At 35.8% G+C, this 17,477-nt stretch overlaps 1 protein-coding gene and 1 non-coding gene across 2 annotated transcripts in view; one reads left to right on the top strand and one right to left on the bottom strand.

Moving 5' to 3' along the window:
• Window positions 1-17,477, bottom strand: part of CBFA2T2 (CBFA2/RUNX1 partner transcriptional co-repressor 2) — a 127,728-nt gene that overhangs the window by 35,693 nt on the left and 74,558 nt on the right. The gene's annotated exons all lie outside the window — the stretch shown is intronic.
• Window positions 3,836-3,942, top strand: LOC116284381 (U6 spliceosomal RNA). Its single transcript, XR_004194143.1, has one exon. It is a non-coding gene; the product is annotated as a U6 spliceosomal RNA (small nuclear RNA).

Genomic DNA, 17,477 nt, shown 5'->3' with positions numbered 1-17,477 from the left:
AAAAAGATGCTTACTTAGTATAATAGGCTAAATGGTAGCCCCCAAAATATGTTTACCTCTTAATACCTTAAACTGTGAATATTTCTTTATTTGGAAAATGGGTCCTTGAAGATGTAATTAAGTTAAAGAACTTGAGAGGATGAGATCATCCTGGATTATCTAGGTGGTTTCTAAATCTAATATAAAAGATATTCTTATAAGAAGAGGAGAAAAGACACAGAGACATATACCCAGAGGAAGACTACGTGAAGACATACATAGCCTCACACAGTGAACACCATGTGACAACAGAGGCAAAGACTGGAGTGGTGCCATCTATAAGCCAAGGAATATCAAGGATTGTCAGCAACCACCTAAAACTAGGAGACAGGTATAGAACAGATTGCTCCACTGAGGCCCCAAGAAGTAATTAACCCTGATGATACCTTGAACTGTGAGAGAATAGTATTGTCTGAAGCCACCCAGTCTAGGGCACTTTGTTAAGGCAATCCTAGGAAACTAACAAGGCAGCATGTTCAGGAGTTAATAGTGAGGACAGTGGTTGAGAAAGGAAGAAATTAGGTTATAAATCCAGCTTACCTCAACTGCATTCTTTCTTTACTTCCTATAAATTAATTAAAGTAGTGGGGGAGTGGGGAGAAGGCTAATGTGGTACTGTCCAGATTACTGAGCATCAAGTGCACGGCATGGAAAATCAGCTGTATATAAATTACTATAAATGATGAAATAACAAATGTGTATATAAATCAATAATTCTAAGTAATAAAAAAGAAGTGAAGTCAGTATCTCTGATAGCAGGAACGTCATTTATGATGTATAGTGTCCAAAAAGAGGAAAAGTACACTGACCAATTTTCATTAAATTTTATCTTGTTAAAAAAAAAACCAAAAACAGAAAGAAATGAGAGCTTATTCTAAACTAAAGCACAGGGTACTTCATCCTTCATCTATGGGGACAATTCATAACAAGCAGTTTTTTAACACTAGATAGCAACAAATTCCAGAGAGAATAGATAGATTAAATTTAATGACATTAAAATTAGGTCTGAGCTAATATGGGTAAGACATGAAAATGAAGAATAATATTCCAATATCTTCAAAAAGTTATTTTTTCCCAATAAAGGGAACTTATTACCTTCTTGGTTAATCATAGGGCCAGGGCTACCATAATCACCTTTAAATTGAGCTATATTCGTCTATATTCCAAACTTTTCACTTAAGTACCATGTATTTATTCTCCAATAGCTGCTGATTTCGATTTAAAGTACAAGACATGGAGCCCAAAGGTTCAAATGAGAATGTTAAAGCAAAGTTTTCTTTCACTAAGATCACAGCGATAAACAAAATACATATAAAAGCATTCCTGACGCTGGCAACAAGGCACATCTTTGCACATTCAAGGGCACCTTCTAATGAGGAAAATATCCCCAAATACTATTTGTATGCTTCATTCAGTTTGCAGTGGTCACATTTGGGGAAGAGATATAATGAATACAGAAAGTCAGTCAAGGAAGCAGTGCCCCCAAGTTACAAATCCCCTGACAAAAACATGCAGCTCTCTGAGAGTCATGGGGGCAACACTCTGCTAGCCCTTCCCATCTCTCTGGTCCAGGACATTTTCTTTGTAAAATTGATGGTCGCCCTGTCTGATTAGTGGACTAATTAGCTATTGCGTTTGCCTTTTTTTTCTTGACAGTGCTTTCTCAATGCCCTTCAAAGAACAGTTGACTTGTTTCCAGCTCTTCCATCTGGGGCCCAGCTTTCTGCAGGGTGAGGGGAGAAAGGAAGGAAGGAACTGACAGTTGTCTCACACTGTTATGTGTTGTATACAGTGTGCAACAACCTGGAGGGAGCCTTTCTTCAGACCACCTGCCTTTACAGCAAGGGCGCCAAAGGCCTGAGGAGGGCTTAACAGTGAGACGTGTTTTAACACTCAGCACTTGGCAGAGTGAAAAACTCAGAGCAGCCCAACTGCAGAATGAACACTGAATTACATTCCAACTGAAAGCTTGGATATTGGGCAAAATCCAGGCTCCAGAGCACTGTTTACAGATAAAAACTACTCATCTCTTATTCACATCACTACTCACAAACCTGCAACACTAGTGTTATTCCTCATGTTTCAAGCAACAACACTGTCTAGTAGGAAAAGCATGCATACAGAGACTGAGAGGTTTGGTGTGAATCCTCATTCTATTACTAACAACCCACGTGACTTTTACCAAATCACTTCACCTTTCTGGGCCTCATTTTCAACATATGTAAAATGAGAGATAGTAAGACCTACCTGGTAGGAAAGATGTGAGGATTATAGATAATACCTAATACCTTAAAGAAGGTACTCAAGAAACAACAACGATGATTAGAAAACTATGAAGACTAGTGTCAAGTCCTGATTTCATAACTAGCCTCATGCCTATGTCCAAGTTAATATTAGCATTTGCTCCTCATGGAAAATGGGTATACTATCAACAATCCATGTGACTTCAGAGACATTGCACAGAATGATCCAAGAATTAAGAGCTGCAAAAATATCAAGTACAATATAAGGTGGTATATTTATTGGAAGCTGAGTGGCAGGAATGCACATCATGGTGTGAAAGCTCTAGCCTGCTTTATAACCTGACAAATTCAGCAGCTGCTCAGATGGTGGATAAGAAGTACACTCCATAACAAGCATTTTAACCCTGCTTAGTGGCCAATGCATGCCTTAATGTCATCATATTTACAGTGACTTCATTTCTGAATTTTTATAAAACTGATGTTTTATAAAACATTTAGTTGAATCCCTTGAAAGAACCATATTTTAAGCTCTTTTCAATTCCAGAGAACCTTAGATAAAGTTCAAGGAGAAGAAATTTCTTTTTCTTAAGTGTGACTTGTGCCCATAAACACTACAGCTCCAACCATCAAAGAGATGAATACAGTCCTAGAAAATTAAAATAACTCTAAGTTTTATCCAAAAGGTTCAACTTGATTCAAAATATAGACTCTAAGGTACAAAGTAACTGATAATTTACTCTATGAGTCTGTGCTTTCGTTATTTTAAATATTTGGAAAATAGGGAAATATGGCCACATGCATTTTCAAAATCGCTGATGCTTCAAAGCCTGACTACATAAAGATAAAGCCAAACAATTTGAGCTAAAGAAGAGGAGGAAACATGGAAAACCATGTCAGGATAATGATTTTACCTCTTCATTGTATATAATTTGCTAAGGATGTCATGCAAATAGAAAACCAAAAAAAGAGAACAAAATAATAAAAAGTTCTCCATGTGAGAGGAGTGCTATTTTTTCCCACATAGAAATTTGAAGAATCAAACATGAAACTAAAGAGTAGAATTATTCTGTAGCACTAAAAGAAGTAATACTAAAGACAAACATAAACATCCCAGACAAGCGCTACCTGAGAAGAATCCTGCATAATAAATTGCTCACAAATGAGGGTATTTACAAATTATAAACTGCTTTTTCTTTACAGTTTTTAAAAAATTACTTTGAGGTTGACAAAGGAACAATAAATAGAAGAAGTATAAATATGAGAAGAAAAATGCAGTTATGTGAGGGGAAGGGCTACCCACAAGCAACTGGAAAGAAGGGAAACTCTCAGGGCTCTAAGGGGGAAGAATGTTTAGGTGAAAGAAGGAGAACTTGATGTGAAGGATGCTCTATCACTTATTTGTTGTGTGACTATGGTTTTCTTCATCTGTCCCTGGGGGTAACACTTGTAATACAGGGTTACTGTGAGGGGAACCATAACCTATGTAATAATAGCTGGTAAACACAGCAGACACTCTTACACATTTACTTCAATCAGATTAAAAATCTACTAGAGTGCTCATTTCAGCAGCACATATACTAAAATTGGAATGATACAGAGAAGATTAGCATAGACTCTGTGTAAGGATGACATGCAAATTCAGGAAGCATTCAATATTAAAAAAAAACTACCAGAATTAATAATTTTATTTGGCCACTGAGATGTTTATCTATGCTGAGCTCTAGGTAGAAGAAGGTAGAAGGTCAAGCACTCCTGATTATCCTCCCTGAGGAAAATTAGCTGAATATATAAATCTGTCAGATGCATAGTACAGGAATACTGATCATTCCAAACAAGTTGACCAAGGAAGCCATTACCATCTGTTTCTTTAAAACAAATCAAACTAAGAAACAATTGTGACAGTCTAAAGAATTATTTTGTGGGACAGAAGCAAAGGTAGATAGTTCTCTTCTGTATATTTATAAACATACATTTATATCATTCAAAAATCAATGCTATAAAAAGAAATACTCCTTGCTCTTGTCCCTACATACCCCATCTCATAGGCAACCATTTTAATCTGTTTCTTGTGTATCTATCCATTTTTCCTCTGGGAACAAATGAGCAAATATATTACCCCACCCCCATTTATACAGAGGCAGCATAGTTACATTGAACTGAGTATCCCCAATAATGGCATCTCTGTAGCCCTGCCTTTTGCAATGCATCAGGAAATAGGTCTATCTCCCTATCCCCTGAATCTGGCCAGGCCCTCTGATTTGCTTTGGACAATATAATGTGATAGAAATGACAGAGTACCAGTTCTACACCTGTCTTGGAACCTTTAACCTGCCATGAAAGCAAATCCAGACTAGTTTCCTGGAGGATGAGGCCACATGGAGCAGAAACAAGCTGTATCAGCATACAAGGCCAGCTGATCCCCAAACATGTGAAAGCCTAACCTAATGAGTCTGATCTGCAGTTAGCTGATTGCAGACATATGAATGAGTGAGCACAACTAAGAGCAGGAGAATTTCCTGACTCACAGACTCATAAGCAAAAATAAATAAATAAAAAGCTTATTGTTTTAGGCCACTAAGTTTTAACATGGTTTGTTATATAGCAGTAGACCAATAGGTAACTGATCTATACCACATACAAACTGTACTGCTCCTTGGTTTTTTGTTTCATTTTATAATTTCACAGTATATCCTGAAATTTTTAATTCCACAACCATTTTTTTTTGATAGATGCATGATATTCCATCATGGGGGTGTACCACAGTTTTATTTAAACAATCCTCTATTGATAAATAATTGCATTGTTTCCAATCATTTGTAGCTGAATTTTGAGGCTCTCTAGATCCCATGCTACTGATTGCCCTGTATTTGCCAGGCTTTGGGAAAGAGGTAAAAGAAGACAGGGTTCTGAGTTATGGGAAAGACAGATAGATTTAAATGTGTACAAAATACTAAGAAAGTAAAATAGAAGCATTACTTACTTATGAAAGCCAGGGAAGTCTTTATAAACCATTAAGTAGTTTACTTGGAAGGCTACATGGGCTTTCCAGGCAGCACATAAGGACAAAAGCATGAAGGATATAGTTTGAACAGTGCCCCTAAAGTTGGGATGAGAACCAAGAAAAAAATCAGGAAAAAGGTTTTCTTGACCAGTTTCTCTTTAACCATTGCCAAGCATAGGTAAATGTTCTAAATGTGTAACTGCAAGATGAGAAGCATTTCCAAAACTAACTATTTTAATCTGCTAAAGATAGAGGAAAGAACATCAAAATTACTGTTGCACTTATAGCCTTATAAGGCTGGCTAAACGGATGATGGGCATAGCATATGCTTAAGCATGAGCATTTCCCATCCTTGTAGCTCTGCCACAAACCTGGCAACTCATGCAACTTTCTAATAACATGCAGGCTTCATATGCAGAAATAGCCAGCAATAAGTTTATAATGACAGATAAGTTATTATTCAACAAAAACTGAGGCATAAGAACTCAAGTAAAGAAACTGCAAGAAAATATTTTACAAGGGACCCTGAAGACAGAACTCAAACAACATGAATGCTTTACCATATACTAACAACAGGGATTGAAAAAACAAATTTTTCCATTCCACATTCAGAAATACACTGGAAAATTAATTTATCTAACACATTTCTACAGCTCAAGGATTAGCAGCAAACTTTTTCTACAAAGGGCAAGATAGTAAGTATTTTGGCATTTTGGACCATATGGTCTCTGTCACAACTATTCAACTCTGCTGTGGTGGCACATTAGACAATACAAAAAGGAATGGGCTGTGTTCCAACAAAACTTTATTTGCAGACAAGCAATGGGTGCCATAGTTCACCAATCTCTGCTATGGTTGATTTAAAAACTGGAAACATTCAGATGTCTAATTCTTACTTTTTTATTTCTATGCCTATAAAATCTTTTTTATAGCATCCACTGAAGTGGTTCATCTGAGTAGCATTTTTATTTTCTTAAGATTAGATATAAAGAGACCTTTACTTATTGATCTCCAAGGAAAATAACATAGAAAAATTATTTTAAAAACAAAAAAATTACATAAAGAGCACATTATTTAAACACAGAACACTAACAACATGAAGTCAGAGCTGAGGAGTTGCAAAAATGAGGCTATTTATCTGATGTTCTTCCAAAAATCAGAGAAACTTAAGAACTTCAAAGATGACCAGCATACCTGTGAAGGATCATTTGTTTCATGATTATGCTAATTTCCTCCTTAGTCATTCCTCTTTTCTCTATCTTCTACCAGTGCAATCTGACACCAGATATAGAGATACCCAAAACATATAAATAACTCTAAAAACTTGATAGTAACAAACAACACAATTTAAAGAATGTGCAAAACAGATTTAAAGAGACAATTCCCAAAAGAAGATATACAAACTGCCAATAAAGACATAAAAAGATGCATGACATACTAGCCATCAAAGAAGCACAAATTGTAACACATCTACAAGAAGGAACACACTACTGATATATAATGCATCCAACACCATGGATGATTACCAGAAGTACTAGACCAAGTGAAAAATGCCAGACACACAACAAAACTACATACTGTATTATCCTATTTATATGAAATTTTAGACAAGACAAAATTAGTGACAAAAAGCAGATCGGTGCCTGGGACTGATGGGAAGAAACTGAATACAAAGGAGGACATTAGGTGGCATGATAAATCTTTTTATGGTGATGGAAGTATTTCATATCTTGATTGTAATAATGGCACTAACACACTATATATACATTGCTAAAACTCAAATTGTATACATTAAATGGGTGACCTTTACTATACATAAATTATACCACAATAAGGCTGAGAAAATTAGCAAACCAAATCCAATAATGTATTTTTTTAAAATCACAATCATGTAAAGTTTATCCAAGAATGTAAGTATAACTTAGTGTTAGAAAATCCAGTAATTCGCCATATTAACAGATTTTTTTAAAAGACCTTAAAATTACCTCTATAATTACAGAAAAGCATTTGATAAAACCCAACTTCCACTCATGAATATGAATAAAATCAGAAATAGAAGATCAATCCCTTAACTTGATAAAGGGTCGCCTCTAAATACCCATATACTTATTGGTGAAATATTATAAGCAATGCCCTTCCACTCTGAAAGATAAAGATGTCCAGTATTAACGCTTGTATTCAACTTTTACTCAAGAGACAAGCCATAGCAGCATGATAGTTAATCAACCCTAATGGATAGAAGGATTGGAAAGAAAAAAACTATCATTTTGTACACACTGGATGACTTTCTATATAGTATCAAGAGACTCTACCACCCATTATTAGAATTAACATGCAGGTTCAGCAAGGTTACTAGATAAAAGTCCTACATTTTAAAAATTAATTGCATTCCTATACACCAGAAAATAAACAATAATTTCAAAAGGATATGACTATACAACAAAAATTAAACCACCTAGGAATAAATCTAACACAAGATACATAAAACCTTTATAAAGCATATAAGTAGACTGAAAGTCACAAAAAGAGACTAACATAATTGGAAAGACTTATCATGCTGATGGATGGGAAGACTCACTACCACTAACTATTTTCTCTTTGTTTTAATGACAAATTCAAAGCAATTCTTATTACATGCCAGCAAGACTTTTGGTGTAACCTGAAGAGCAATTACTACAATTTATGTGTAAGAGAAACAGGTTAAATGTACAGCAACAGAGAACACACAACTAAACTGTGGCATATTCTTAAGTGAAACAGTCAATACTATTAAAATAATTTAATGAAACTAGAGCTATATGTATCAAAAGGATAAATCCCAAAACAATATAGCAATATTGGGTAAAAAGGGTATGTTGCAGGAAAAATATGGGTAGTACAATACTTTCATAAAGTCTAAAACCATTAAAAAATTTACATACGATAAAGAATTTATTTACATATGATATATTTACACATGTATATGTAGTAAAATATTTTTTCAAAGCAAGAGAATAATAAACATCAAATTCAGGATAATTACTGCAAAGGGAAGAAAAGGAACGGATCAGGCACAGTTAAATTGTAGTTCTAATGCTTCACTTCTTCAAAAGATCTGAAGTAAATTTTAAGACAAAACATTAAAATTTGACAAAGCTAAGAGTGACAAAGCACATAAGTGTTTGTTATACTGTGCTTTTTTTCTTATTTTGTCAACTTGAAATACTTCTTAAGAAATGGGGAAAATGGTCATAATGCAGGAACTACTTACAAGGCTGTTTTAGTAGGAGATGATTGTGGACTGGGAGAGGAGTGGCAATGGGAATTGAAAAAGGGGGTAGATTTCAAAAATATTTAGAGTTAGAATAAATAGGATTTGTTCATTGATTAGATACAGTAAATAAGTTAGGGAACAACTGGAATTATTGGCCAAGGTAGAGGCCACCAGAGGGAGGATGAATATGTCAGAGGGGAGAAATGATGAGTTCAGTATTGGCCATACTGCTTTCATGATGCCTCTGAGATAGCCAATTGGAGGTTCCTAAGTGATAAATTAAAAAGTTTAGAGTTGAATAGTCTGGTCTAGAATTGGGAGTTACCAGTATAAAAATGAGGAAATTATGGCTATGAGAAGTTGGAAAAAAAAAAAGATGTGACGTTTGAAAATAAAACTAAATTAAATTATGCCTGCTGATTTTTATTCTATTAACTTTCACTTCATTTTCAGTATTGATTAAGAATAGCTAGTGACTGGAGATGCTGCTTCAGGGAAGATCCCCAGTGTTCAGTATTACGTGCTGCAAATAATAAACCCTTCCTTCTTGGGTGGGAGGGTATAGTTAGTGACTATTATACACTAAATGTATGTTCGCACATTAGTAGTTTATTCAGATCTTCTTCAAGCTGTTAATCAGTTTCTTTGGATTAGTGATATAGTAATAGATTTACAACATGTTTACAAGTTCACCATTTCCCACATTCTGCAACTTATCCATATTGTTTCACATAACATTCTCTTTGCATTTCTCTTTTCTTTTCAGTTCCCAGTTCTGGACAGCCAGGCTGAGTCACCCATGTCCATCTTCTATCTAGCAAAGCTCTTTGAGAATAATACCATTCACAGGAAAAACACAAACAGGACAACAAAGGAGGACAGAAAAAAGAACATGGTAAGAAAGGTGTTACTTTGGGGTCGGGAGGGGGGTGAGGGGGGAGAGTGAATAGCTTAGTGGTATAGTGCAAGCTTAGTGTGCACCAGGTCCTGGGGTCAATTCCCAGTGCCTCTGTGGGGAGGAGCTGGGGAGAAAGGTGTTACTTTCCTAGAATGGAATATGAAAAAGGGTACAGTTGCTTTTTATGGAACTGTTTTTTTTTGTTGTTGTTGTTATGTTAGTTTGGCTGCTGGAAGAAAAAGTATCACAGACTATGTAGGTTAAATAACAGAAATTAAAATTCTCACAATTCTGGAAGCTAGAAGTCTGAGAGGTGTTGTCAGGGTTGGTTTCTTCTGAAACGTCTTTCTTTGGCTTGTAAGTAGTTGTCTTCTCCCCATGTCTTCACACAGTCCTCCCTCTGAAGATATCTGGGTCTGGGTTCTCTTATAAGAAGACCAGTCATACTGGATTAGGACCAACCCTAATGACCTCATTTTAACTTAATTACCTCCTTAAAGACCCTATCTCAGAATTCAGTCACATTCTGGGGTGTTGAGTGGTTAGAGGACTTTAACATATGAATTTTCAGGGGACACAAATCAGCCCTGTAATAGTGGATGTAGGGAGAGATGAAGGAAGCAATTAAGTTAAGGAGGTTGAGCAGGTTTTCCTGAATTGAATTTTAGTAATCTCTCATTCACTCACTTGAAAATAACTGAATGCCAATAAGGTATCCTACTGCTAAGGATAGAGCAATACATAAAACAAGACAGAGATCAAGGAACAATTTGGAGTTTTTCAGCCTGAGCAAGTGGAAGGACAGAGATGCTATTTACCCGGAAAAGGAAAAATGTGACAGGAGGTGTAGTTTGAGACCAGGACTAAGTTTGAAATGCCCAGGAGATATTCAAATGGGGATGCTCAATAGGCAGCTGGATATAAAAGTCTGGAGATGAGGCCTGTGGTGGGAAAGTCTGAGCTCGTGACTAAATGTTGTCAAATGATGATATATAGACGCTATTTTTTTTATTAAACATTTTTTTGTTTTTTTGGGGGGAGAGGTAATTAGGTCTGTTTGTTTGTTTGATGGCAGTACTGGGGATTGAACCCAGGCCCTTGTGCATACTAGGCACACACTCTACCACTGAACTGTACCCTCCCCACTGTAGATGCTATTTAAAGCTCGATATATCAGAGGAAGTGAGCATAGAGTAGAGGTTCAAGGACTGATCCTTAGGTACTCCAATTTTGAGGGATCGTGGAAGATGAGAAGAAACTAAAAAAGGAGACTGAAAATGAGCAGCACTATGTCAAGTTATTATGCGGTACACCTTAAACAGAGCTGTATGTCAATTGTATCTCAATAAAACTGAAAAGAAAATTAAGAAAAAAGAAAGAAAATGAGCAGCCAGGGAAATGGGGAAAAAACAGAAGTCAAGTAAAGAGCATATCTGCCAAGCTATAGGCAATGTGATTTTCAAAATTAGATATACAAATATTCATATAGGAATACATTCTAGCTGTTTAGGTTATTATAGGGATTAGACCTATGATTAAGAAAATATCTTTAAAACCAATTATTTTAAAACTTTGGCTTTTTTGTCAAAGCATCAACAAACAAGAACACAATTATAAAGAAGGTTAGAACAAATATTATTTGTAGCAAAGGATACAGAAGCATTTAAGAGACTACGCACAGATTTCACTCTAGAACTTAAATTGGAAAAAGTCAGGCACAAAGGCTAAAGTGCTTTAGGCCAGATAAAAAAGTTAATATATAATTTTCCTTCTCCCAATTTAAGACTGTATCTTAGCTGAAACAGAATATATAATAAATATGAAAAAGATAGTTCGCAGCAAAAGGTAAGAAAAGGACTGTCTGACAAAAGGATTAAATTCCAAACCAGCTGGAGATTTAAGTCCTTGAAGAGTCAAAGGCAGGCTATTACAGAATAAAGAAGACTGGCATGAAACAAGATGTGACTTTGAATCCTGATTGTTCTGCTAATTTATCAGCTGTGGTACCTTGGACAAGTCACTCCAGAGCCCTGCTTTCCTCATCTGTAACATGGAAGGAAGGGAGGTGTTTGAAAGGCCAATAAAGTAACAATTAAAGTGCTCTGTCACACTATTCTACAGTAAGATATTGTTAGACAGCTATCCATCAGGAATGTATTAACAATCATTACATCACTTTATGTCGAAAGTAACTAAAGGGTCTTTTCAAATGCTAATGATTTTGATATTTAAAGATACGTTGTAATTGCCTGCCAATATCAAAACCCTGTTGATAACCTTAATGTAAGTTAAAAGCAGCAGCAACACAGCTGACTTCATAATGTAAATAGGGAAAAGTAAAATATGGATTGCTGCTTCCCAGCTCCAACAAATGTTTATTTGGAATAATATAGTTATCTATTCCAACTGTACACCATCTGTTTCAAGTCTCCATCAAGTTAGTATTTCTCACATGAACAGAATGACTTAAAATTATATTTGATTAGCATGTTGCCTTGCCATGGAGGGTACCCCTATCACAATCGAAACCTCAACCTCAACACTGTGCAACAATTACTGTTCTGGCCAAACACATGCAGACAAAGTCCAGTAACTCAGAGGGTTGAGACTGTCAGAGAATAAGCTAACTCCAAACTTCTTGGTCAAATAAAATCCTTCCTACATGTTTTTTTTTTTTTCTGTAGACAGGGAGAATGATAATTTTCTCACACAGCTAGTTAATGGCTTTCCTAAAATTCAAACCCTGTGGTGTCTCTGGTTCCACTTACTGATGCATCTGTGCTACAATTTCTTTGGGACACAGATCCTTCTAGAATACAGCAATAAATCCCGACAGCTCAACTCTAAAACGTATCAAAATATATTACTTTTCCCATCTCCACAGTTATACTTTAGCTGAAGCCACTGCCAACTGTCACCTGTACTACTATGACTGCCTAAGTATTATTTCTGCTTCTGCTTTTGTCCCTTCCAATCCATTCTCCATGTAACAGCCAAAGTGCTGATTTTTCAGATCTTGTCACAGAGCTATTTAAATTCCTCTAATGGCTGCCCAGTGCTCTTACAATAAAATACAAACTCTTCACCTTGGCTTAAATGCAGTGATCTACTCAAATGTTTTCTCACTGTGGTCTGGGAACCCTTCAGGGTTCTGGAGGGTCAAAGCAATTTTAATTAAAAAAAAATAGGTTATCTGCCTTCTTTAATCGTACTCCTTTATGAGCGTACAGAGGCTTTTACCAGTGACTACATGGTAAGTGATACCATAAGAGACTCAATGCAGAGCAGACATGAGAATCCAGTTATCTTCCACTCCAGTCATTAGAGAGATTTTCAAAACTGCTAACAGAGCCACTCTTCTATTACTCTAAAAATATTTTCAAACTGGACAGCAGCATGGAAATCAATGAAGCTAGAATACTCCCTTACACCATACACAAAAATAAACTCAAAATGGATCAAAAACTTAAACATAAGACAAGATACAATAAATCTCCTAGAAGAAAATATAGGCAAACCATTATCTGACATACATCTCAAAAATGTTCTCCTAGGGCAATCTACCCAAGCAATAGAAATAAAAGCAAGAATAAACAAATGGGACCTAATTAAACTTACAAGGTTCTGCACAGCAAAGGAAACTGTAAGTAAAACAAAAAGACAACCTACAGAATGGGAGAAAATTTTTGCAAATGAAATTGACAAAGGCTTAATCTCCAGAATATATAAGCAGCTCATACAACTTAATAAGAAAAAAACAAACAACCCAATCCAAAAATGGGCAAAAGACCTAAACAAGCAATTCTCCAAGGAAGAAATACAAATGATCAATAGGCACATGAAAAAATGCTCAATATCACTAATTATCAGAGAAATGCAAATCAAAACTACAATGAGGTATCACCTCACATCAGTCAGAGTGGCCATCATTTAAAAGTCCACAAATGACAAATGCTGGAGAGGCTGTGGAGAAAAGGGAACCCTCCTTCACTGCTGGTGGGAATGCAGTTTGGTGCAGCCACTGTGGAAAACAGTATGGAGATTCCTCAAAAGACTAGGAATAGACTTACCATATGACCCAGGAATCCCGCTCCTGAGCATGTATCCAGAAGGAACCCTACTTCAAAATGACACCTGCACCACAATGTTCATAGCAGCACTCTTTACAATAGCCAAGACATGGAAACAGCCTAAATGTCCATCAACAGATGACTAGATAGAGAAGATGTGGTATATCTATACAATGGAATACTATTCAGCCATAAAAACCGACAACATAACACCATTTGTAGCAACCTGGATATTGTCATTCTAAGTGAAGCCAGAAAGAGAAAGAAAAATACCATATGAGATCGCTCATATGTGGAATCTAAAAAAACAAAACAAAAACAAAACATAAATACAAAACAGAAACAGATTCATAGACACAGAATACAAACTTGTGGTTGCCAAGGGGGCAGAGGGTGGGAAGGGACAGACTGGGATTTCCAAATGTAGAATAGATAAACAAGATTATACTGTATAGTACAGGGAAATATATACAAGATCCTGTGGTAGCTCACAGCGAAAAAAAATGTGACAATGAATATATGTATGTTCATGTATAACTGAAAAATTGTGCTCTACACTGGAATTTGACACAACATTGTAAAATGAGTATAACTCAATAAAAAAATGTTAAAAACAAAAAACACCACAAAGCTTTCCTAATTCTGTATTTGGTAACATAACATGTCTGGGTTAAAGAGATAACGTAAAACATGAAAGTCATGATTCAGATGTTTGTTTTTGCTAACAAAAACTTCACTTTAAGTGAAACATACACTCTGACAATTCAGATCATACATAATAACTTTTTGGGTACAAGGAAGAAGAAATTATTTGACATCACAAATCTGATAAGTTTGTCTATTCATTTCCTTACAGATAACAGGTCTCCAAGCTTAGATTTTCTGCCATTGCACTTTTTATAGAGTACACTTTTATTGAAATCCAAAATACACACAGAAAAGACTGTAAACTATTATGTGCAGAAATAGATTAATTTTAACAAAATAACCCTATCAATTTAATCAGCATTCAGATCAAGAAATAGAATAGCAGGACCCAGGGGGACTCATACTTCTTCCCACCATCACTACCGCCCCCACCCCCAGGCATTACTCATTCTGCCTTTGAAACCATGTACCTCTTCTACACTTTTTGCACGTAATATAAATGGACTCATACAATATGTACTATTTTTACCTGATTTGCTCAACATTGTGATTTTGAGACATATATTTTCTTTGTATAGTGTGCATTTTTACTGCTGAATAATATTCTCTTGTATGATATACCACTATTTATTTATCCATTTATGGTTGATGTTGAGTTGTTTCTAATTTTAACCATTTTGAACACTATTTTCATGAATATTCTTGCATACATCTTTCAGAAAGTTTATGTACGTCCCATTCAGATATTGCCACAATAACATTGTATCACAAACTGACATAAATCACTTTTTTATGTGATAAAAAACATTGACTTTACTCTCAAAAAATTTTTTTTCATAAAAATGTTATTTATATTAAGACATAATGGGAATTAATGTTTTAAAAATCTTATTTTAAATTCTGATGGGAACGTGTGTGTGCTCGTGCGCACGCGCGTTATCTCCCATAAAAAAAAAATGTTCTTTGGGGGTCTTAGCAATTTTTAAAGTGCAAAGAGATCCTGAAACCAAGAGTTTGAGAACTGCTGATGTAGCCCAAGCATATCTCTCTATCTCATCCCCTACCTGTCCTGTCCTCATTATGCATTAGCTTTGCTGACCCTGTTTCTACTTCCCAAATACAAGAACTTTCACTTTAGTGACTTCGCTCAGGCTATTCCCTTGGCCCTTGTTTATTCTGCTTGACTGATATCCATCTTTGGGGGAATAAAGGCTTTGTCTATTTCTCTACCATACTCTGAATGCCTAAAGTAGGCAACACGAAATCACAATGTGTCAAAAATGACACAACCTTCAAGCTTTGCTGGACTTAAATTACCTTCTCTTTCACACCTCCCCACTTTCAATGAGCCAACATGACCTTTTCACTTCTACCTGTTCATACTCATCTTCAGCCCTCTCTCTACTGTCAAGAGCCTTAGAGTAGTCCCTCATTTGTCTAACTGGACCTTCTCTGGGATTCAACCTATTCTGCACTTTCCTACCAGGTACACATTTCAACAAGAATTCCCATTCTATGTTGCTATTTTTTTCCCTCAAACTGACCTTCATGGTTCACAGTCCCTAAACTCTGATACTCACTAGCATCCATTCTCATGAACAGTTCTATATCCCAATTAGGAGGTTCTCCTCTAAGTCATGGTCATTCTGTCTCCATTTTCTAGAACTCCTTCACCCTTCCCTAGATGCATTAAAATCTTTCACAATGTTTCTGTTCCAAATTGTTGGTCCTGTTTTCACTATCTTTCACCATGTTAGGACACTACCAAGCAAGAGTTAACAACTGTTAGTTGATGAAAAGGGAGAAAAAGACATAAAAGGTAATTATGTGCATTCAGTCTGTTGAAGCATGACGTTAACATAGCACAAGTATAAGCAAGTTATGCTTATTCTAATTCTAGGCCACAGACTGTCCTGTCAATCTTAAAAATTCACACTTTATTTGACACTAGGGAGATAAAGTAAGTATGAAGATAGAGCTATATAAATCCATTAATACCACCTTAAAAAAATTACTCCTCAAAAATATGTATACATCACACATATAATGAAGACAGTATACTGTTATATAAGTCATGAATCTATTAATTGTGTTAACTATAAAGAAGCTGAATATCCATGTTTTTAGATTGATGGGGAATATCACAGACTAGTGCAGACAACAGATTTTTTGTTCATATAACTCTCTCCTCCAAAAGCCCTTCCATCCCAAAGATGCTGTATTTATCTAGGTCCATCCTCCCCCAAATATACACAGCTGTTACTCTTACAGATTGAAAAGTATTAAATTTTAAAACGCTGTCAACTTTTGCTATTTTAATTATATTCTAGTAAGTAAAAATGCTTGCCCAATACAAAGGCATATGTGCCCAGTTCCATCTTTCAAATAGTAAGATAACTACCAAGTTAGCTGGGACTTAAATTTTTTTTTCTAAATTACATTTCCATGCTCAATTGACTTAGATGTACAAATATTTTTCTTTTCTGTACATATTTATTCTTCAAACATTAAAAAGAGCTTTCCAATGTTAGGACTCCACTTGGTTCCATGCCCCTTAATATCTGAAAAATTGATTCCCATATTCCCCCAGTCTGAAGAATAGCCAGCCAGTCTATTAGTTTCTGCCTTGGGGTAGATTACCACAAAAAACAGAACCGCAGACCTGGGAATACCAGAGACCAAAGATCAAGCTTTCTTCCAAGATGGAAAGCCCCTGGACAACCTTCCTGACTGGCTGACATCCAGCTTCTTTTAGGGAACTTTGAGCATTTTATAAACAAGGAAACTGAGACTGCAGAAGAACTATTCCTACCAAGAGCTAGAAAAGTAGCAGAGCCTCAATTTGTATCCTGATCTGTCTGAATCCAGAGACCTTGTTTTTTCTATCACTGTTTATCACATCCCTAACATTAGCAAGCATAGCACCTGTCATTGCTGGAAAACTAAGAAGTGGTTGTTGGCAATGGTCACTAACTGATAATGGTCTGTCTTCTGGAGTTTTACTAATGTGAAATATTTGAAGAAAACTATCTCATCACAACTAATCAAAAGACAAGTGCTTATGCAAACCCACCACACCTCATATTCCTGCTGCACATAGAGAAGCCAAGAGAAAAGTGAAGCTACATGTGTTTGAGTCAATCTGGTTTCTAGTAGTTTATTTATTAAATTTTCTTTCTGGAGAAGTAAATATTTTAAAACAATCACAAAAACAAACTAGCTGAGAGTTTGACGGTTCCTTTAACTATTTTCTGGAAGCTCTTTGTGGGCAGGACAATGGGATTACAGACAATTTTCAGTTTATGAGTAGATGTCCCCCTAAGTC

Source organism: Vicugna pacos, chromosome 19, assembly GCF_048564905.1.
Source record: "Vicugna pacos chromosome 19, VicPac4, whole genome shotgun sequence".
Lineage (NCBI taxonomy): Eukaryota > Metazoa > Chordata > Mammalia > Artiodactyla > Camelidae > Vicugna > Vicugna pacos.
The sequence above is the reverse complement of the archived record's forward strand: the minus strand, read 5'-3'. Positions and strand labels throughout refer to the sequence as shown.